The sequence below is a fragment of the Delphinus delphis genome, chromosome 6 (genome assembly GCF_949987515.2).
Source record: "Delphinus delphis chromosome 6, mDelDel1.2, whole genome shotgun sequence".
In the NCBI taxonomy this organism is placed as follows: Eukaryota; Metazoa; Chordata; class Mammalia; order Artiodactyla; family Delphinidae; genus Delphinus; species Delphinus delphis.
In genome coordinates this window covers 64691762-64715305 of record NC_082688.1, presented here as the reverse complement: position 1 = coordinate 64715305, position 23544 = coordinate 64691762, and the positions used below count along the sequence as shown (strand labels likewise).

Below are 23544 nucleotides of genomic sequence, written 5' to 3'. Positions count from 1 at the left end.
GCGAAGCAACTATGCGCGTGCGCCACAACTACTGAGCCTGTGCTCTAGAGCTCACGTGCCACTACTAGTTAGCCTGCATGCCACAACTACTGAAACCCGTGCACCTAGAGACCGTGCTCTGCAACAAGAGAAGCCACCACAATAAGAAGCCCGCACAAAGCAACGAGGAGTGGCCCCCGCTCACCGCAACTAGAGAAAGCCCATGCGTACAATGAAGATCCAGTGCAGCCAAAAATAAATAAATAAGATAAATTAATAAAAAGGAAAAAAAACATCTACATATGGAACAGCTCCTACAGAACACCTACTGAATGCTGGCAGAAGACCTCAGACCTCCCAAAAGGCAAGAAACTCCCCATGTACCTGGGTAGGGCAAAAGAAAAAAAGAAAAAGCAGAGACAAAAGAATAGGGACAGGACCTGCACCTCTGGGAGGGAGCTGAGAAGGAGGAAAAGTTTCCACACACTAGGAAGCCCCTTCACTGGCGAAGACGGCGAGGTGTGGGGGGAACTTCGGAGCCACGGAGGAAAGCACAGCAACAGGGGTGCAGAGGGCAAAGCAGAGAGATTCCCTGACAGAGGATCAGGGCCAACCAGCACTCACCAGCCTGAGAGGCTTATTGGCTCACCCGTCGGGCGGGTGGGGGCTGGGAGCTGAGGCTTGGGCTTCGGAGGTCAGATCCCACGGAGAGGACTGGGGTTGGCTGCATGAAGACAGCCTGAGGGTGCTAGTGCACCACAGCTAGCCAGGAGGGAGTCTGGGAAGAAGTCTGGACCTGCCGAAGAGGCAAGAGACCCTTGTTTCGGGGTGCGCAAGGAGACGGGATTCATCCCCATTTGCCCACAGGAGGCAGAGCACCGCCTAAACAAGCTCCAGAGACAGGCGTGAGCCATGGCTATCAGCTCGGACCCCAGAGACGGGCATGAAATGCTAACGCAGCCATGAAGAATGCTGTATGCAAGCACAGGTCACTATCCACACACACACAACCCACCCATGGAGGCTATGCAGACCGCCACTGCCAGGGTCCCGTGATCCAGAGACAACTTCCCCAGGAGAACACACAGCACACCTCAGCCTGTTGCAATGTCACGCTGGCTTCTGCCACCACAGGCTCGCCCCACATTCCAATTCTGACTACTGTCCCCTCCCTCCCCATGGCTTGAGTGAGCCAGAGCCCCCTAATCAGCTGCTGCTTAAACCCCCTCCTGTCTGGGTGGGGAAAAGATGACTGACAGAGACCTACACGCAGAGGTGGGGCCAAAGCAGAACCCCAGGAGCTGTGCGGACAAAGAAGAGAAAGGGAAGTTTCTCCATGCAGCCTCAGGAGCAGCGGATTAAGTCTCCACAATCAACGTGATGTACCCTGAATCTGTGGAACACCTAAATAGATGAATCGTCCCAAAATTGAGGCAGCAGATTTTGAGAGCAACTGTAGACTTGGCGTTTGCTGTCTGCAACTGATTTGTTACTGATTTTCATGTTTACCTTAGTTTAGTTTTTAGCACTTGTTATCGTTGGTGGATTTGTTTATTGGTTTGGTTGTTATCTTCTTTTTTTACTATTTTTCTTTTTATGTTAATATTTTTTTTACTTTCTTTTTTTCTCTCTTTTCTTCTGAGCCGTGTGGCTGACAGAGTCATGGTGCTCCAGCCCGGTGTCAGGCCTGAGCCTCCAAGGTGGGAGAGCTGAGTTCAGGACACTGGACCACCACAGACCTCCCAGCCCCACGTAATATAAATTGATTACAGCTCTCCCAGTGATCTCAGTCTCAACACTAAGTCACAGCTCCACCGAACAGCAAGCAAGCTCCAGTGCTGGACACCCCATGCCAAACAACTAGCAAGACAGGAACACAACTGCACCCATTAGCAGAGAGGCTGCCTAAAATCATAATAAGGTCACAGACACCCCAAAACACACCACCAGATGCGGTCCTGCCCACCAGAAAGACAACATCCAGCCCCAACCACCAGAACACAGGCACCAGTCCCCTCCACCAGGAAGCCTACACAAGCAACTCAACTAACCTCATCCACTAGGGACAGACACCAAAAACAAGGGAACTACGAGCCAGCAGCCTGTGAAAAGGAGACCCCAAACACAGCAAGTAAACAAAATGAGAAAACAGAGAAATATGCAGCAGATGAAGGAGCAAGGTAAAAACCCACCAGACCAAACAAATGAAGTGGAAATAGGCAGTCTACCTGAAATAGAATTCAGAGTAATGATAGTAAAGATGATACAAAATCATGGAAATAGATGGGAGAAAACAGAAGAAACATTTAACAAGGACCTAGAAGAACTAAAGAGCAAACAAACAAAGATAAATAACACAATAAATTAAAAATTCTCTAGAAGGAAGCAGTAGCAGAATAACTGAGGCAGAAGAACGGATAAGTGACCTGGAAGATAAAATGATGGAAATAACTACCACAGAGCAGAATAAAGGAAAAAAATGAAAAGAATTGAGGACAGTCTCAGAGAGCTCTGAGACAACATTAAACTTACCAACATTCGAATTATAGGGATCCCAGAGGAAGAAGAGAAAAAGAAAGGGACTGAGAAAATATTTGAAGAGATTATACTTGAAAACTTCCCTTACATGGGAAAGGAAACAGTCAATCAGGTCCAGGAAGTGCAGAGACTCCCATACAACATAAATCCAAGGAGAAACACGCCAAGACACATATTAATCAAAATATCAAAAATTAAATACATAGACAAAGTATTAAAAGCAGCAAAGGAAAAGTAACATACAACGGTATCCCCAAAAAGTTAACAGCTGATCTTTCAGCAGAAACTCTGCAAGTCAGAAGGGAGTGGCAGGACATATTTAAAGTGATGAAAGGGAAAAACCTACAACCAAGATTACTCTACCCAGCAAGGATCTCATTCAGATTTGATGGAGAAATTAAAACCTTTACTGACAGGTAAAAGTTAAGAGAATTCAGCACCACCAAACCAGCTTCAAAACAAATGCAAAAGGAACTTCTCTAGGCAAGAAACACAAGAGAAGGAAAAGACCTACAAAAAGAAACCCAAAACAATTAAGAAAATGGTAATAGGAACATATATATCAATAATTACCTTAAATGTAAATGGATTAACTGCTCCAACCAAAAGACACAGACTGGCTGAATGGATACAAAAACAAGACCTGTATATATGCTGTCTACCAGAGACCCACTTCAGACCTAGGGACACATACAGACTGAAAGTGAGGGGATGGAAAAAGATATTCCACGAAAATGGAAATCAAAAGAAAGCTGGAGGGGCTTCCCTGGTGGCTCAGTGGTTGGGAATCTGCCTGCCAATGCAGGGGACTTGGGTTCGAGCCCCGGTGTGGGAAGATCCCACATGCCGCAGAGCAACTAGGCCTGTGAGACACAACTACTGAGCCTGCGCGTCTGGAGCCTGTGCTCCGCAACGTGAGAGGCTACGACAGTGAGAGGCCCGCGCACTGCGATGAAGAGTGGCCCCCACTCGCCTCAACTGGAGAAAGCCCTCGCACAGAAACAAAGACCCAACACAGCCAAAAATAAATAAATAAATACATACATTAAAAAAAAAAAAAAAAGTTGGAGTAGCAGTTCTCTTATCAGACAAAATAGACTTTAAAATAAAGACTATTACAAGAGACAAAGAAGGACACTACATAATGATCAAGGAATCAATCCGAGAAAAAGATATAACAATTGTAAACATTTATGCCCACAACATAGGAGCACCTCAATACATAAGGCAAATGCTAACAGCCATAAAAGGGGAAATAGACAGTAACACAAGAATAGTAGGGGACTTTAACACCCCACTTTCACCAATGGACAGATCAGCCGAAATGAAAATAAATAAGGAAACACAAGCTTTAAATGACACATTACACAAGATGGACTTAACTGATATTTATAGAACATTCCATCCAAAACAACAGAATACACTTTCTTCTCAAGTGCTCATGGAACATTCTCCAGGATAGACCATAACCTGGGTGACAGATCAAGTCTTGGTAAATTTGAGAAAACTGAAATCATATCAAGTATCTTTTCTGACCACAAAGCTATGAGACTAAATATCAATTACGGGGAAAAAAACCTAAAAAATACGAACACATGGAGGATTAAAAACTATGCTCCTAAGAAACCAAGAGACTACTGAAGAAATCAAAGAGGAAATCAAAAAATACCTAGACACAAATGAAATGAAAACATGATGACCAAAAGCCTATGGGATGCAGCAAAAGCAGTTTTAAGAGGGAAGTGTATAGCAATACAATCCTACCTCAAGCAACAAGAAAAACCTCAAATAAACAACCTAACCTTACACATAAAGATATTAGAGAAAGAAGAAGAAAAAACCCCAAAGTTAGCAGAAGGAAAGAAATCATAAAGATCAGAAATAAATGAAAAAGAAATGAAGAAAATAATAGCAAAGATCAATAAAACTAAAAGCTGGTTCGTTGAGAAGATAAACAAAACTGATAAACCATTAGCCAGGCTCATCAAGAAAAAAAGGGAGAACACTCAAATGAACAGGATTAGAAATGAAGAAGGAGAAGTAACAACTGACACTGCAGAAATACAAAGGATCAGGAGAGATTACTACAAGTAACTCTATGCCAATAAAATGGACAACCTGGAAGAAATGGACAAATTCTTAGAAAGGCACAACCTTCCGAGATTGAACCAGGAAGAAATAGAAAATATAAACAGACCAATCACAAGTACTGAAATTGAAACAGTGATTAAAAATCTTCCAACAAACAAAAGTCCAGGACCAGATGGCTTCACAGGCAAATTCTATCAAACATTGAGAGAAGAGCTAACACCCATCCTTCTCAAACCCTTCCAAAATATAGCAGACGGAGGAGCACTCCCAAACTCATCTACGAAGCCACCAGCACCCTGATACCAAAACCAGACAAAGATGTCACGAAAAGAGAAAACTACAGGCCAGTAACACTGATGAACATAGATGCAAAAATCCTGAGCAAAATACCGGGAAACAGAATCCAACAGCACATTAAAAGGATCATACACCATGATCAAGTGGGGTTTATCCCAGGAATGCAAGGATTCTTCAATATATGCAAATCATTCAATGTGATATACCATATTAACAAACTGAAGGAGAAAAACCATATGATACTCTCAATAGATGCAGAAAAAGCTTTTGACAAAATTCAACACCTATTTATGATAAAAACTCTCCAGAAAGTAGGCATAGAGGGAACCTACCTCAACATAATAAAGACCATATATGACAAACCCACAGCCAACATCGTCCTCAATGGTGACAAACTGAAAGCATTTCCTCTAAGATCAGGAATAAGACAAGGTTGCCCACTCTCACCACTCTTATTCAACATAGTTTTGCAAGTTTAAGCCACAGCAATCAGAGAAGAAAAAGAAATAACAGGAAGCCAAATCGGAAAAGAAGAAGTAAAACTGTCACTGTTTGCAGATGGTATGATACTATACATACAGAATCCTAAAGATGCTATCAGAAAATTACTAGAGCTAACCAGCAAATTTGGTAGAGTGGCAGGATACAGAATTAATGCACACAAATCTCTTTCATTCCTATAAACTAATGATGAAAAATCTGAAAGAGAAATTAAGGAAACACTCCCATTTATCACTGCAACAAAAAGAATAAAATACCTAGGAATAAACCTACCTAAGGAGACAAAAGACCTATATGCAGAAAACTATAAGACACTGATGAAAGAAATTAAAGATGATACCAACAGATGGAGAGATATATCATGTTCCTGGATTGGAAGAATCCACATTGTGAAAATGACTATACTACCCAAAGCAATCTACAGATTCAGTGCAATCCGTACCAAACTACCAATGGCACTTTTCACAGAACTAGAACAAAAACTTTCACAATTTGTATGGAAACACAAAAGACCCTGAATAGCCAAAGAAATCCTGAGAAGGAAGAACAGAACTGGAGGAATCAGGCACCCTGACTTCAGGCTATACTGCAAAGCTACAGTAATCAAGACAGTATGGTACTGGCACAAAAACAGAAAGATAGACCAATGGAACAGGATAGAATGCCCAGAGATAAACCCATGCGCATATGGTCACCTTAATTTTGATAAAGGAGGCAAAAGTATATAATGGAGAAAAGACAGCCTCTTCAATAAGTGGTGCTGGGAAAACTGGACAGCTACATGTGAAAGAATGAAATTAGAACACTCCCTAACACCATACACAAAAATAAACTCAACATGGATTAAAGACCTAAATGTAAGGCCAGACACTATAAAACCCTTAGAGGAAAACATAGGCAGAACACTCTATGACATAAATCACAGCAAGATCCTTTTTGACCCACCTCCTAGAGAAATGGAAATAAATACAAAAAGAAACAAATGGGACTAAATGAAACTTAAAAGCTTTTGCACAGCAAAGGAAACCATAAACAAGATGAAAAGACAACCCTCAGAATGGGAGAAAATATTTGCAAATGAAGCAACTGACAAAGGATTAATCTCCAAAATTTACAAGCAGCTCATGCAGCTCAATAACAAAAAAACAAACAATCCAATCCAAAAATGGGCAGAAGACCTAAACAGACATTTCTCCAAAGAAGATATACAGACTGCCGACAAACACATGAAAGAATGCTCAACATCATTAATCATTAGAGAAATGCAAATCAAAACTACAAAGAGATATCACCTCACACCAGTCAGAATGGCCATCATCAAAAAATCTACAAACAATAAATGCTGGAGAGGGTGTGGAGAAAAGGGAACACTCTTGCACTGCTGGTGGGAATGTGAATTGGTACAGCCACTATGGAGAACAGTATGGAGCTTCCTTAAAAAACTACAAATAGAACTACCATATGACCCAGCAATCCCACTACTGGGCATATACCCTGAGAAAACCATAATTCAAAAAGAGTCATGTACCAAAATGTTCACTGCAGCTCTATTTACAATAGCCAGGAGATGGAATCAACCTAAGTGCCCATCATCGGATGAATGGATAAAGAAGATGTGGCCCATATATACAATGGAATATTACTCAGCCATAAAAAGAAACGAAATTGAGCTATTTGTAATGAGGTGGATAGACCTAGAGTCTGTCATACAGAGTGAAGTAAGTCAGAAAGAAAAAGACAAATACCATATGCTAACACATATATATGGAATTAAGGGAAAAAATGTCATGAAGAACCTAGGGGTAAGACAGGAATAAAGACACAGACCTACTGGAGAACAGACTTAAGGATATGGGGAGGGGAAAGGGTGAGCTGTCACAGGGCGAGAGAGAGGCATGGACATATATACACTACCAAACGTAAGGTAGATAGGTAGTGAGAAGCAGCCGCATGGCACAGGGGTATCGGCTTGGTGCTTTGTGACCGCCTGGAGGGGTGGGATAGGGAGGGTGCGAGGGAGGGAGACACAAGAGGGAAGAGATATGGGAACATATGTATATGTATAACTGATTCACTTTGCTATTAAGCAGAAACTAACACACCATTGTAAAGCAATTATACCCCAATAAAGATGTTAAAAAAAAAAAGACACAGACCTACTAGAAAATGGACTTGAGGACACGGGGAAGGGGAAGCTGAGACAAAGTGAGAGAGTGGCATGGACATATATACACCACCAAATGTAAAATAGATAGCTAGTGGGAAGCAGCCGCATAGCACAGGGAGATCAGCTCGGTGCTTTGTGACCACCTAGAGGGGTGGGATAGGGAGGGTGGGAGGCAGATACAACAGGGAGGAGATATGGTGATATATGTATATGTATAGCTGATTCACTTTGTTATACAGCAGAAAGTAACACAGCATTGTAAAGCAATTATACTCCAATAAAGATGTTAAAAAAAAAAAAAAAAGAACAACCTAATCAAAAAATGGGCAGAAGACCTAAATAGACATTTCTCCAAACAAGATATACAGGTTGCCAACAAATACATGAAAGGATGCTCAACATCACTAATCATTAGATAAATGCAAATCAAAACAATGAGGTATCACCTCACACCGGTCAGAAGAGCCATCATCAGAAAATCTATGAACAATAAATGCTGGAGAGGGTGTGGAGAAAATAGAACCCTCTTGCACTGTTGGTGGGAATGTAAATTGATACAGCCACTAAGGAGAACAGTTTGGAGGTTTCTTAAAAAACTCAAAATAGAACTACCATAGGACCCAGCAATCCCACTATTGGGCATATACCCTGAGAAAACCATAATTCAAAAAGAGTCATGCACCCCAGTGTTCATTGTAGCTCTATTTACAGTAGCCAGGACATGGAAGTAACCTAAGTGCCCATCAACAGATGAATGGATAAAGAAGATGTGGGGCTTCCCTGGTGGCGCAGTGGTTGAGAGTCTGCCTGCTGATGCAGGGGACACGGTTTGTGCCCCGGTCCGGGAAAAGCCCACATGCCGCAGAGTGGCTGGGCCCGTGAGCCATGGCCTCTGGGCCTGCGCGTCCACAGCCTGTGCTCTGCAATAGGAGAGGCCACAGCAGTGAGAGGCCCGCGTACCGCAAACAAAAAAAAAGATGTGGCACATATATACAATGGAATATTACTCAGCCATAAAAAGAAATGAAATGGAGTTATTTGTAGTGAGTTGGATGGACCTAGAGTCTGTCAAACAGAGTGAAGTATGTCAGAAAGAGAAAAACAAATATTGTATGCTGACAGATATATATGGAATCTAAGAAAAAAAATACGGTTCTGATAAACCTAGGGGCAGGTCAGAAATAAAGATGCAGACGTACAGAATGGACTTGAGGACATGGGGAGGGGCATGGGTAAGCTGGGACGAAGTGACAGAGTGGCATGGACATATATACAGTACCAAATGTAAAACAGCTAGTGGGAAGCAGCTGCATAGCACAGAGATCACCTAGGTGCTTGGTGACCCCCTAGAAGGGTGGGATAGGGAGGGTGGGAGGGAGATGCTAGAGGGAGGGGATATGGGGATATATGTATACATATAGCTGATTCACTTTGTTATACAGCAGAAACTAACACAACATTGTAAAGCAATTATACTCCAATAAAGATGTTGAGAAAATCTGATTAATATATATTACAACTGAAAATGTAGATAGCTTACTATAATTTTACTCTAGTTCAAATGACCTCTGAGGGTATTTACATAACGTTATAGTTCAACTGACATATATTAGGTTTTCCCTTCTTATTAAAATTTGACTAAAATGTTTAGTAATACAAATGTGTATTGCTCCTTTGTGTGATAAGGAATGATTAGCTTGAATGCCTAATAATGGCCCTTGAGAGATTTTTATGTGAGCTCACGGTACTTTAACTATGCTTAGAGCTTTTTAAGTTGCAGCCACTAGATGGCTGTATTTCATTTTCTCCTCAGTGTTCAAGTTTTAAATCTTTGCTGTACTACTGAAACAAAAATAACATCAGGTAGTTCTACTTAAATCTCTCGATCTTCTTTTCCAACTAAACTCAGAAATCAGAGTTGAATTTTATGGAAGTTCCAATATAAAGTTAACACACATATCAAAGATATTTTCCACAGTAACTAATCTAGATTCATCTTTCCTACTTAAGGTCTTTGACAAAGCCCTTTTTCCCACCTTCCCCTCACCAGCATAATCTTACTCAGGAACATACAAACATATATTTATACATGCATCCAGGTATACCTAGCCACTCAAAAGGTGTCATCAGAATCTGAGTGAGAATGTTGCAAGCACCAAGTATAATTCTCTATAAAAGATTCTAGTCTGGAAAGTAACCAGCAGTATAGTCCACAGTCAAAGGATGAAGAACAAAATTTACTTTAATTCCTTCTCTCCACATCCCCTCATTTATAATTACTACTCTATAGCCAAGTACACATGAACTCTTAAGAATTATTTTCTGCAGGTAATGGAAACTCCTTAATAGAAGTTCATCAACTTACATGTTTTCAATCTTTAAACTATCATAGATAAGAACAAAAGCTATGTAGCATAGCACGAGTGTGCCAACATTGCCTACAACCAACAGACAGCACTCACCGTTTTTATCATAACACTCTGGATTCAGAAGCAAACGGTATGATGAACAGCCTTATGTAATCTGATTACATCATAAGAGTACCTTCATATATGAAAGCACGTTTAAGACCATTAAGCACTACACAAGTATAAGATACCACTATTATTCTATATGATAGGACCTCCTCCTTCAAGCAATCAATAGTATTAATTCAAATCCACTGTTAAAATACATGCCTTCTTGATTTACAAATACATAATCTCCAACTTTCAACCATTCACTTAGACTACTGTGTACACATTAAAATGAATAAGTAGCAATTTACAAGGCCAATCACAAAGTAACACAAATAATTTGAAATAAGAACAAAGTCTATAACCAAAAACACTTATCTCCTAGTTGATGGCAATTATTTCAAACAATATTTATTAAATCAGGTAAAAGAAATTAAAGGATTCAGGAAGTCTCACAAGATTTATTTATAAGAAAAGATGACTTGTGATTCCCATTCTATTGATAAATAGTATAGAAAGAAAACAATCATTCCAAATACTACACTAATGTATGCCCATTGTTTCATGTGAGTTTGAATTTAATCCTATAAAGAAGAACTGGAAAATGAATGGCCGATCAGTTAGGGCTTTTACTTTGTGATACTTGACTTATATTAAATATTACTTAACAAACAGCTTTCAAATAAGTCTTTCAAGATGTAGATGAAATTCTGACCTAAAAATCACAGTTTTAATGCAGAGGTCAAGTAGTCACTAATATTATGTGATAATTACTATACATTATTACATATGGATATAAACATATCTACATAGTTTTTACTAAAAAAACTGTTTTCCTCAGTGTAGTGTAGTTTTTAGGAATTCTATTCACATACCCAAGAAACTTATATTACATAATAAAGTTAACAGATTACATTAATTAAAATTACCTTGATTGGTTTTCTAACGTTAGACTTAGTTGGCATTTCTTGTATAAAGGCTTTTTAGATTATATCTTTTTTCCATTTTGCTACATTCAGTTGGCTAAAAATCTGTATAATATTTTTACACCTATATTCATGAGTGAGATTGGCTATAATTATCTTTCCTTGTATCCTTGTCAGTTTAGTATCAAGATTATTAGTTTGGTATGTTATCAAGTTTTCTTTTCATTCTCTGGCAGAGTTTATGTAAGACTGAAATTATTTGCTCCTTGAATGTTTCTTTCTGTTCATTGGTGAAGCAGTATGAGCCTGGAATTTTGACAATGACTCAATCAAGTTTTCTACTTTCTACATCTTCTTAAGTTATTTGGGGAGGGTAGGATTTTATCTATCTCTTTCAAATATCCACAAGATAACCAACCCTAGAGCGAAGATCATGGTTGAAAGAGCTAACCCAACACTCAAAAACTTCTAATAAGTTTTTCAGTCCCTCACTCTTAAACATAAGAAAACACGGTACTTGAAAAAATTCCCCAACATGAAAGATGGAATCTAAATCAAATGGGGAGGGCAAAATCATTCCCTGAGAGGAGTATATACAAAGAGAAGAAAACTTCAGAATATCTTCAGAGAACATAAGTAAGTTCCAGAAAGGCAGAGTAAGGACCACCAATAATTCTTTCCTCCATTAAAGTAACAAGAACACTGGCAAAAAATGTCAAAATCAAATTTTTCATAACTGAAAATTAACCAAAAGCTTGCAATAATCTAAGAAGCATTTATTCAAGAAAATCAGCTGAATCTCAGTAAGAATAGCAAGCTTTGTAGCATTTAAACTCGCCCTAATTCCACACTCCCTTCCCCCAACTCCTGGTGGCCTTGAAAATCAACAACCTCAATACAACAGCCAAGACATGGAAATAACCTTAATGTCCATCAATGAATAAAGAAATAAAATATAGTATAAAAGTATACAGATGCATACATATATATATATATATATATATATATTATATACACAGTTGACCCCTGAACAACATGGGTATGTGTTTGAACTGCATGGGTCCATTTATACGTAGATTTTTTTCAATAAACACATTCGATAATTTTTTGGAGATTTGTGACAAGTTGAAAAAACTCACAGACAAACTGCATAGCCTAGAAATATCAAAAAAATAAGAAAAATGTATGTCAAGAATGCATAAAATATGTAGATTCTAATCTATTTTATCATTTACTACCATAAAAAAATATATAAATCTAGGGCTTCCCTGGTGGCGCAGTGGTTGAGAGTCTGCCTGCCTATGCAGGGGACACGGGTTCGTGCCCTGGTCCGGGAAGATCCCACATGCCGCGAAGCGGCTGGGCCCGTGAGCCATGGCCGCTGAGCCTGTGCGTCCAGAGCCTGTGCTCCGCAACGGAAGAGGTCACAACAGTGAGAGGCCCACGTACCACAATAAAAAAAAAAAAGAAAAGGCAGCTTTTATGTGGGTGCAGCATTGCTCTGAGAAAGGCGTACCTGGGTGCAGCATTGCTCTGAGAAAGGCGTAACTATAGACTCTAATATGGTTCGAGAAAAAGTGAAGTCACTATATGACAACTTAAAGCAAAAGGATGGTGAAGGATCTAAAGCTGGAGAATTTAATGCCAGCAAAGAATGGTTTGATAATTTTAAAAAGAGGTTTGGCTTTAAAAATGCCAAGATAACAGAAGAGGCAACTTCTGAAAACCAAGAGGCAGCAGACAAGTTCCCAGATGCCTTTAAGAAAATCACTGAGGGCTAAAATATGGCACAAATGAAGCTATCTACAAAACAGAAACAGACTCACCGACATAGAGAACAGACTTGTAGTTACCAAGGGGAAGTGGGGGAGGGAGAGGAATGGACTGGAGTTTGGGTTTAGTAGATGCATTTATCCATTTAGAATGGATAAACAAGAGGGTCCTACTGCAGAGCACAGGGAAGTATATCCAATCTCCTGGTATAAACCATAATGGAAAAGAATATTTTTTAAATGTATATTGTGTATAATTGAGTCACTGCTGTACAGCAGAAAATAGCGCGACATTGTAAATCAACTATAATTCAATTTAAAAAAAGGAAATCATTGAGGAGAAATGATATCTGCCTGAACAGGTTTTTAATGCAGACAAAAATGCCCTATTCTGGAAAAAAATGCCCAAGGACATTTACTCATAAGGAAGAGAAGCAAGCACCAGGGTTTAAGGTAGGAAGGGATAGGCTAACTCTATTGTTTTGTGCAAATGCAGTTGGATTTATGATCAGTACTGCCCTTATCTACAAAGCTGCTAACCCCTGAGCTGCCAGTCCTTTGGTTGTACAACAAGAAGGCCTAAACAACAAGAATACGTTTTCTGCATTGGTTCCATCAATGCTTTGTCCCTGAAGTCAGGAAATACCTTGCCAGTAAGGGACTGCCTTTTAAAGTTCTTTTGTTATTGGAAATGCCCCTGGCCACCCAGAACCCCATAAGTTTAACACCAAAGACACTAAAATGGTCCACTTTCCCCAAATACAACATCTCTAATTCAGCCTCTCGATCAGGGGGTCATAAGAACCTTAAACACTCATTATACACGGTACTCTATAGAAAGGATGGTCAACGCTATGGAAGAGAACCCTGACTGAGAGAACATCATAAAAGTCTGGAAGGATTACAGCATTGAAAAAATCCCATTGTTGTTACAGAAAAAGCTGTGAAAGCCATCAATCCGGAAACAATAAAGAAAGAAAACTGTGAGAGAAAACTGTGGCCAGATGTTGTCCGTGACTTCACAGAGTTTACGACAGAGCCAATCAAGGAAATCGTGAAAGAGATCATAGATATAGCCAAAAAAAAAAGGGGGGGGTGAAGGGTTTCAAGATATGAATCTTGGAGAAGTTCAAGAGCTGAGACAGCACACCAGAGGAATTAACAGAAGATTTCCTGATGGAGATGAGTGTTTCTAAACCAGTGTCAGATGATACGGAAGAAGACATAGAAGAAGCAGTGCCAGAAAACAAATTGACATTAGGCAATCTGGTAGAAGGGTGCTGATTTCAAGACTGCTTTTGACTTGTTTTACAACATGGACCCTTCTATGACATGGGCACTGAAACTAAAGCAAACAATGAAAAAAGGATTGGTATCATATAGAAACATTTTTAGAGAAATGAAAAAGCAAAAGCGGCAGACAGAAAGGACAATGTATTTCCATAAAGTTACACCAGTGTGCCTGCCTCTCCTGCCTCCCCTTCCATCTCCTGCGTCTCTTCCACCACTGCCGCCCCTGAGACAGCGAGACCAAGCCCTCGTCCTCCTCAGCCAACTCAACATGAAGATGACAAGGATGAAGACCTTTACATGACCCATTTCCACTTAATGAATAGCAAATAATCATCATGCCATACAGTTAATAAACTTATCTGTTGTGTATGTGTGTGTTTTCGTGTGAAAACTGAATAACTGTACAGCAAGAACTATATGAGATGCTTTTGTCAGCATCATCATCTAAGTATTCATCGCGTTGAACATCATGTGCAAGATCTGTATTGAAGTAGAGAGTCTATCCTTACATAGGCATAAGGTGAGTGATATTTAATATAAAATTAATAATGTGTTAGTTTTCTGTTTTATAACTTTGCCTTCGAGGATTCACATTGCCATATCGTACATCTCTCTCTAATAATTGGAGAAACTGAGTATTAGCCCATGATCACAGGTAAGTGGTTTTTTTAATTTAACAATGTTTCCAATACTGTTTTATGGAAAGACTGTAATACTGTATGTCATAAAAATTTTATTTTATAAAAATTTTATAGGGCTTCCCTGGTGGCGCAGTGGTTGGGGGTCCGCCTGCCGATGCAGGGGACGCGGGTTCGTGCCCCGGTCCGGGAGGATCCCACGTGCCGCGGGGCAGATGTGCCGGTGGGCCATGGCCGCTGAGCCTGCGCGTCTCCTGTTGCTCTGCGGCGGGAGAGGCCGCAGCAGTGAGAGGCCCGCGTACCGCAAAAAAAAAAACGGTAAAAATTTTATAAATTGAATATTAAGATATGATGTATAGCATGATGGCTATAGTTAACATTACCATATTGTATATTTGAAAGTTACTAAGAGAGTAGATCTTAAAAGTTCTCATCTCAAGAAAAAAAATATCTGTAACTGTGTGAGGTAATGGAAGTTAACTAAACTTGTAATCATTTTGCAGTATATATATATATCAAATCATTCATGTTGTACACCTTAAACTTACAGAGTGTATATGTCAAGTATGTCTCAATAAAACTGGAAAGAAAAAAAAAAGAACTGTAGCTATGAAAGCCAGCACCCTAGCTGCTTTTAATACTAAAAAACATTCAGTAAAACCAGAGCTCAAATATGAGTTGAAAAGTGAGACTCTAAGGTCTCAGAAGGTCATATGTAGAAAGAGCAGAAAGAGAGCACCACCAGTTAAACAGATTGGATCAAAGCTATCCAATCATCTCTGCTTGCTCCTGAAATCCCACTTAAATGAAGATAGAATAAAAATGAGTGGCAGAAAAGATGACAGCCAACAAGAGATGTCAAAAGCAAATTTGCAAGATGGAAAGTAAATGGACAAGTGATAAATGACAGGTTTCAGCTTTCCCAACTATGTTAAATACTCAAAAAGGGAAGAGCCTAATAGCAAGCTGAATTCATATCCATAAAAGATCAGAAATTGGAAGCAGCAATCATCCCTGAAGCCAAGCCATGGGGTAGCAATGAATACAGAACACTGTTGGAAGCCTCTGTAAACAGCAGTTAGTTATATCCTCAGATCTCCTCTGCCAACTCCCTCCCTGACAAAGTCCCCTCTCCATCCTGGAAAAAGAGAAAGAGTTTATTTACTAACAAGAGAGGTTGCCCCAAAAAGGTTCTGAGGTCATGAAAACCAGACACGACTGAAGGTCAGGGTAAGACACCTTATTAAAAATTAGGAGATTGGGAAATAGTGGGCAGTGAGACTTCACGGCTCCCTTTCTCTCTTCAGCTCCCAGAACATTGACTCCTACACTTAAGGTACTATACGCACAAGAAGACTAGAAGACTCCTTTGTGGGGAAACTACCAGTCCAAGGGAAAAGAGCTGCAGGTCCCGGCATTTTTAAGGTTCCCCAATTAAATGGAAAGGCTCCACATACACAGAGCTTTCTCCCAGCTTTTTAGTGCTTCATTTTTAAACATGAACATACAGCCAAGGATCAGCAGACATTTGAGGAAAGCTTCTCATGTGAAACTCAGACAAATGGGGTCAAACACTCAGAAAAAACAAAGACAATCTAGGGGGGAAGAATGAGGGGAACCACCTTCAAAACAAGTATGACTTCCATCCTCAGAGAGCTAAAATAAGGTATTACAAAAATGAAATAAGAAGACTCTACTATAAAAAGGTATAGCCAAGAAACAAGAAACAGCTCTTGTAAATTAAAAACCCAAAAGCAGGGGCTTCCCTGGTGGCGCAGTGGTTGAGAGTCCACCTGCCGATGCAGGGGACACTGGTTCGTGCCCCGGTCCAGGAAGATCCCACATGCCGCAGAGCAGCTGAGCCTGCGTGTCCGGAGCCTGTGCTCTGCAACGGGAGAGGCCGCAACAGTGAGAGGCCCGCGTACCACACACACACACACACACACACACACACACACAAACCCAAATGCAGAAATGAGAATTCAACAGAAAAGTTGCTATATAAAATTGAAGAAATCTCCTCAAAAACAGAACAAAAATATAAAAGGATGGAAAACAGAAGAAATTAAGGATGTCAATTTATGCCAAACTGACCTATAAATCCAATTCAATTCCAATCAAAATTACAGCAAGGTTTCTTGGTGGAATGTAACAAGCCAATTCTCAAACTCATATGGAATATTAAAAGGATAAGAATAACTCTCCTCCCCACCCCCCCTCAAAAAATATTAAGAATATGGAGGAGGGAACTTGCCCTATCTGATTTACTCTAAAGCCATGGTAAATAAAACAATTTAGTATTGGTTCAGAAATAGACCAACATGTAAGTGAAACAGAACAGAGCACCAGAAACCAAACCTTAGATATAAAGGAACTTGATATATGACACAGATGACATTTTAAATCAATAAGTGGTAACAGAATAGACAAGTGAATAACTAGTACAGGGACATTTGGTTATCCATTTGAAAAAAATAAAATTAGACCCTCCTTCATGCTCTATACAGAAAAATATATTTTTCTTTATGACTTTAGATTATACGAGACACAAAAAGCACTACCAATAAAGGAAAAAACTGATACATTCAACTACATTAAAATTTTAAAGTGCACATCAAACAGTGTGGATAGTCTCCATGTCTCCCCAAAGAGGAAAAAGATGTTTGCCATGGAGATCCAAGTAACCAAGCAACCAAATATATTAAAAACTCTTATAAGTCAGTAAGAATATACAAACAATCCAAAAGGAAAAGGGGAAAAAATATAAAGTTGCAGTTCACAGAAGAAGAAACATGAATGGCCAATAAACATAACATGCTCCACGTCAGGGAAATAGAAATTTAAGCAAGAGCGAGAGACAATTTCACACGCATCCTATTGCAAAAGAAATTAAATCTGGGGACTTCCCCGGTGGTCCAGTGGTAAAGAGTCTGCCTTCCAGTGCAGAGGATCCAGGTTCGATCCCTGGTTGGGGAACTAAGATCCCACCTATGCCGCGGGGCAACTAAGCCCGAGCGCCACTACTGAGCCCGCGCTCCTCAACTAGAGAGCCCACGTGCAGCAAACTACAGAGCCCACGCTCTCTGGAGCCTGCGCGCAACTAGAGAGAGGAAAAATCCCACATGCCACAACTAGAGAGAAGCCCACATGCCCCAACGAAAGATCCCGCATGCCGCAACTAAGACCAGACGCAGACAAAAATAAATTTAAATAGAAATTAAATCTGAAAAATACCAAGTGTTCAAGAGATTGCAAGGGAAGAGAAACTCTTCTCTCAAATTGATACAACCCCTTGGGAGAATAATTTAGCATATATTTTACCTCTTAATAATTGCATACACGCTAAATACATCCCACACAAACAAAAATATTTGATGTTCATGGAAGCATTGTCTGCAATAATTGAAACTTGGAAAGAACTTAAATCTCAATCAATCCAGTAATGGATAAACTAATTATGACATATGCATAGGATAAAATACTATAGATCAGTTAAATTGAATGAACCAGAGATCGTTTATTAACTTGGCTAAGTCTCAAAAACACAAGTGAGAAAGACAAGTTGGACAGAGACTCATACTCTGTGATACTGTATGTATATTTTAAAAATATACAAAATACTAAAAAAAAATGATGTATCATCAATGTTTACAGACAGAAAATTAAACACCAACTTCAGAATGATGGTTATCTTTTGGCGGTGAGGTGGTGGTGGGATGGTGAAGTGATTCAGTCTTCAGTGATATGAAATTCATTATGAATTTTAAGCAAATATGACAAACACATGATCTAGATGGTAAGTGTTGGCTATATTAATGGTATTGGTTGGTTATATTGAGTATTAATTATATATTAATACCTGTTATTTTTTGTATGTTCAAATATTTATAATAGGTGTATGGTTTAATCAACGCAATCCATGTCTGGAGTACATTATAACATAAAAGAAAATTCCAAAAGAACTATAAAATACCTCATGCAGTTATACATCAAGATTAACTTGCCTGCTCCAATCACAGAATTTATTTTCTCATCAAACCAAAGCTACCTGGATCCTTACAGTGAAGAGTGTGTGTGTGTCTGTAACAAATAATATCACATTTAGAGGAAACTGAGTGAGTTTTTCTTTTCTCCACTAGAGGGAGGTGTTGAACTTACAATATTTTAAAATGGAGCTTGTTTTTGAACTGACATTTAACATCAAAGTAAACCACACTGTGCTCTTAGAAAATAAACTTGCTTTCTTTCCACACCTTCCAGAAACATAGCCCCAAAAGGATAATTCTTTATACTTACTCATATAAACACTATTTCTTGAACTCCAAAATATGGTTTCAAGTCTGAAGGATTAAAGTAATTAGAAACATATCAGAGCTAAAGTACTCCCCCTTCCTAACTTATGAAATATATCAATATAGATATAGTTACAACCTTAGTCTAGTACATGGTTATCTCTCTAAATCCCCAAAGCCAGCATAGTTCTACAATCAAGAATAGTGTTTACTACTGTAGAGTATAAACTAGTACTAACTTTATGTAATACCTATCACAAATTATAAATCCATAAACTTGAAGACCAAGCAATTATACTTCTAGGCATTTACACAGCTAAATCACATGTACAACAGCACAAAGATATGGACAAGAATGTTAGTGAATCATTTTAAATTAAAGCAAAAACTTTTGAAGGAAATAAAATGTCTATCAATAAGGGATTTGTTAAATGTATTAGGAACTTCCACATGACAGAAAAGCTTCAAACACTACAAGAATAGTGTAAGAATATCAAAAGATGGATGCCAAATATTACTGAGGCATATTTATGTAAATATAATAATATATGTTTATACACCCTTAGATGAGGAGTAGGACTGGAGCAGGCAGGCCTGCAGGGGAGGGAGGGATTCCTTCACTTTGTGCTTTTAACTTTCCCTAAATTCGGGGCATTTTTACAATAAGAACAATATTATGTAATTTTATAAACTGAATATTAAGATATTTCCTGTTTGGAAACAGGCAGTACCAGTGACAGACTCACTTTCTATGCCATTTGCTTACAAAGGGCACCAGCAGACAGTTTCCCCGGAAGCTACCAAGAAAAGCTCCTTGCTACCCTAGATCATTTAAGGCAAAACTCTGAAATACCTCCTTTTCATGCAACTTACTCCAAGCTGTCCCTAGATCACAACTGTGCTTACCAGGTCAATCTCTGACATGTTGTACCCCAATCCCTAGCTGCTGTCTTATCATACAGCCAGTGATTGATGCCCACACCTAGTCTGATACCTTCCTTTACCCCCTCGCCCCCCCACTCTTCCTCCTCCTTCTTCAGTCTGCGGTATTATTTTCAGTCTACATTTCCCACGCTCTTTTGCCATCACAAAATCTCCCACCCCTTGATCACTAGATATATAAACCAAATTTAGTCAGTGAATGAGGAAAGGGCACTTTGTTCCCTGGCTTAGTTACAGAATTTTGGAAATAAATTAAATATGAAAAACATACATTCATCTTCTAAATGCTTTCAATCCTACTGATGAGTTATACATTGAAATGAACTATAAAAATGACAAAGGACAGAGTATGATGGTTTACCACTGCACGTCCCACACTGCCTACAATAGAAAAGCTCATGGCTAATAAGCATCCTCAAAGTTCACATTTCTATTGCAGAAAACAAAGAAATAAATAAAAACAAATGTTCATTTTAAATAAAAATTTTAAATAAATAGGGATAAAAAATAACATATTTTTTCCAAGATCAATATAAACACATCATTCTAAAATTACCATGGCTTTGCTTTGGTTTGAAATTTCAAATAATGCTAAAGACATGGAATTTTTATGTTTATCAAAAGAGTACAGGCATTTAAAAAATGAAAAACACTTTCTTAAAATGAGGTAACTCCATTAATATTCCAGAGAAGTACACCTCTATTCAGCACTTCAATTACTGGGAAAGAAAGGAGACATGGCATAAAATTAAGATTTGCTTTTTATAGTGAGCCTGAATTCTAAAGCCCAGATGAGAGAAATATTATACCAGCTTTGTCTGTTAAAGATGGAGCTTCATGTAGGTTTATTTAAAACTTATTTTAAAAACTGAATTCCCTTAGAGAGCTACACAAAAGAACACTATGTGATACTAACACCTAATTATAGGATGGAAACCTGAACCCATCAACAGCCAATAGAGAGAGAATTTCCATCTATCCCTCAAGTTGTTTTAAAAAAGACTTTTTTAAAATATAAAAGGTTTCTAAGCTTGCTTTATAAAAGGAAAAGCAGTTTTCTTTTGTTAAAATAAAAAGGACAAGAAATTAAGAGACAGTGTTCTGAACATTTTGGTTACAGAGTACAATAAAATCTATTTCACAGAAGATGGTAGTAACTAAGGAGTATATTCCCCTATTCTTCCCACACATAATAAAGATTCATACAGAATTTCAAATTATCTTAACACTTCATAATACAAAGTCTGATGTAACCACGTATATTTCATGTGAGATTTACAGGATTGACCAGGAAACTGTTATCAAAATCACATCATCCACACATTTAAATACAGGTCTCTGCAGCATATTTTATAAGTTCCAGGCTTCTGACTGGTAGCGCTGGAAATTTCTGAGTATTTTTAAAAAAGGGGGGGGGGGGTTGGGACTTCCCTGGTGGTGCAGTGGTTAAGAATCCACCTGCCAATAAAGGGGACACGGGTTCGATCCCTGGTCCACGAAGATCCCACATGCCATGGAGCAACTAAGCCCGCGTGCCACAACTACTGAGCCTGCACTCTAGGGCCCACATGCTGCAACTACTGAGCCCATGTGCTGCAACTACTGAAGCCCACGTGCCTAGAGCCCGTGCTCCACAACAAGAGAAGCCACAATGAGACGCCTGCACACCAGAACAAAGAGTAGCCCCCACTAGCTGCAACTAAAGAAAGCCCGCGCACAGCAATGAAGACCCAACGCAGCCAAAAAATAATAGATAATAAAAGGGTTATTTTCATTTACTTACGTGTACTTGTTTGTTCTAGGTAACCCTGAAGACAATTATCAACAACAGCTCAAATGTCCTCTGCTCTGTGGTGATCTCCCCAATCTCCCAGGCAATTAATTTATTTCTCTTTTATGATCCCATAGCATTTTGTTCAAAATTATTTGTTACAATTATTTGTTATTATATTACAATATATTTTCTCTCTTTACATGTCTCTCCATGTTGAGATATCTTTTAGGACAGAAATCATATCTTAATCAATTTTATATCTTCAGGACCCACAGTAGGAACTCAGAAAGTACTTAGGGAATGAATAAATGAACGAGTGACTGAATGAATGAGAGAACTAACTATACAAATTACAAGCAGACTCTAAAAATAACAGGAGCTAAAAACAGAGCTATCATATGATCCTACAATCCCACTCCTGGGCATATACTGGGAGAAAAACATGGTCCGAAAGGATTCATGCACCCCAGTGTTCACTGCAGTGCTGTTTACAATAGCCAAGACATGGGAGCAACATAAATAAATGTCCATCGATGAAAGAATGGATAAAGAAGATGTGGTACATATATACAATGGAATATTACTCAGCCATTAAAAAGAATGAAACTTGGAAAGAACTTTGCAGCAACATGGATGGACCTAGAGACTGTCATACTGAGTGAAGTAAGTCAGACAGAGAAAGAGAAATATCGTGTGTGATATCGCTTATGTGTGGAATTTTTTTTTAGAAAGATAGAAATGAACTTATTTACGGAAGAGAGACAGACTCACAGACTTTGTTGTATACCTGAAACTAACACAACATTGTTAATCAACTATACTCCAATATAAAATAAAAAGTTAAAGAAGCAAATAATAAATGGGGTTACTAATAAAGCATAAGTTATTCATGTTAGACAAATTTGAAGTCATGGCCTTAGAGAGTTCAAGTCTACTAATAAAGAGTATAATTAGCTTTATATCATAAGAAAATCTGAAAATATATTTACCATTACCTCTGCTTAATTTATTTCCAGTGGTTGGCGCATGTATGACAAATAAAGCCTTTATAAAATCTCAAAAACAAATAAAATAACATAAAATAAAATTAAAAAATACTAAGAGGTCTAGAGAGTGACTGTCTTTCCAAATTCCACAGAGGGAGAGACTGGGAAGAAAAGGATTGCCCAAGGACCAAAGGTTTGGTAAAGATATGATTTTGTTGGTATTCTGAACACTTACATATACAACAAATTCAGTATTTCCACTGTTTACTGCCAGCTTTCACTCTTAAAGAAATAAGGTGCTTTCTATTCTCTGCAGGTTTTGGGCCGCCTTCATCTCACAAAATTGTTCGTAACACAAAGCAACTCTAAAATTTATTTTAGATGGGTATTTTTCATTCTGTAAAGAATGCATCTCTTTGACATCTATATAAAGGCTATATTTCAATTTGTCATTTTGTGTAGAAAAAATGTTGTCTTACCACAGAATAAATAAGAGAAGAAATGATGGAAATTTATTTGAAATTTTAAATTAGTTGGTTAGTGAATGAACAGTTTTCATTTCTCCTACCTCTCCTTCAAAATAATTTACATATAATCTCCTGAAAGAATGCAAAGTGAACAGGAGTAAAAATCTGGAGACTTGTAGTCTTCCCACACTAATCACTCAGTCTATGGTGTGAGTAAATCACAGATTGCCATCTGCTCATCTATAATGGGGATTAGATGTAATCAGTGATTTTCAAATTGGACTACTCGAAGCCTGGGGGATTCTGTGATTTTGCGGGGAAGAGGTTAAAAGAACATGATTAAGAATTTGCACTTCTTAAAAAGAGTTCCAAAAAAATCACTATATTATATGATTTATAAGCATCCTGTAATACCAAAATCTGAT

At 38.6% G+C, this 23544-nt stretch overlaps 1 protein-coding gene across 1 annotated transcript in view; it reads right to left on the bottom strand.

The window, feature by feature from the left end:
* The window catches only part of CCDC171 (coiled-coil domain containing 171), a 357858-nt gene that overhangs the window by 291338 nt on the left and 42976 nt on the right, over window positions 1-23544 (bottom strand). The window lies entirely within an intron of this gene.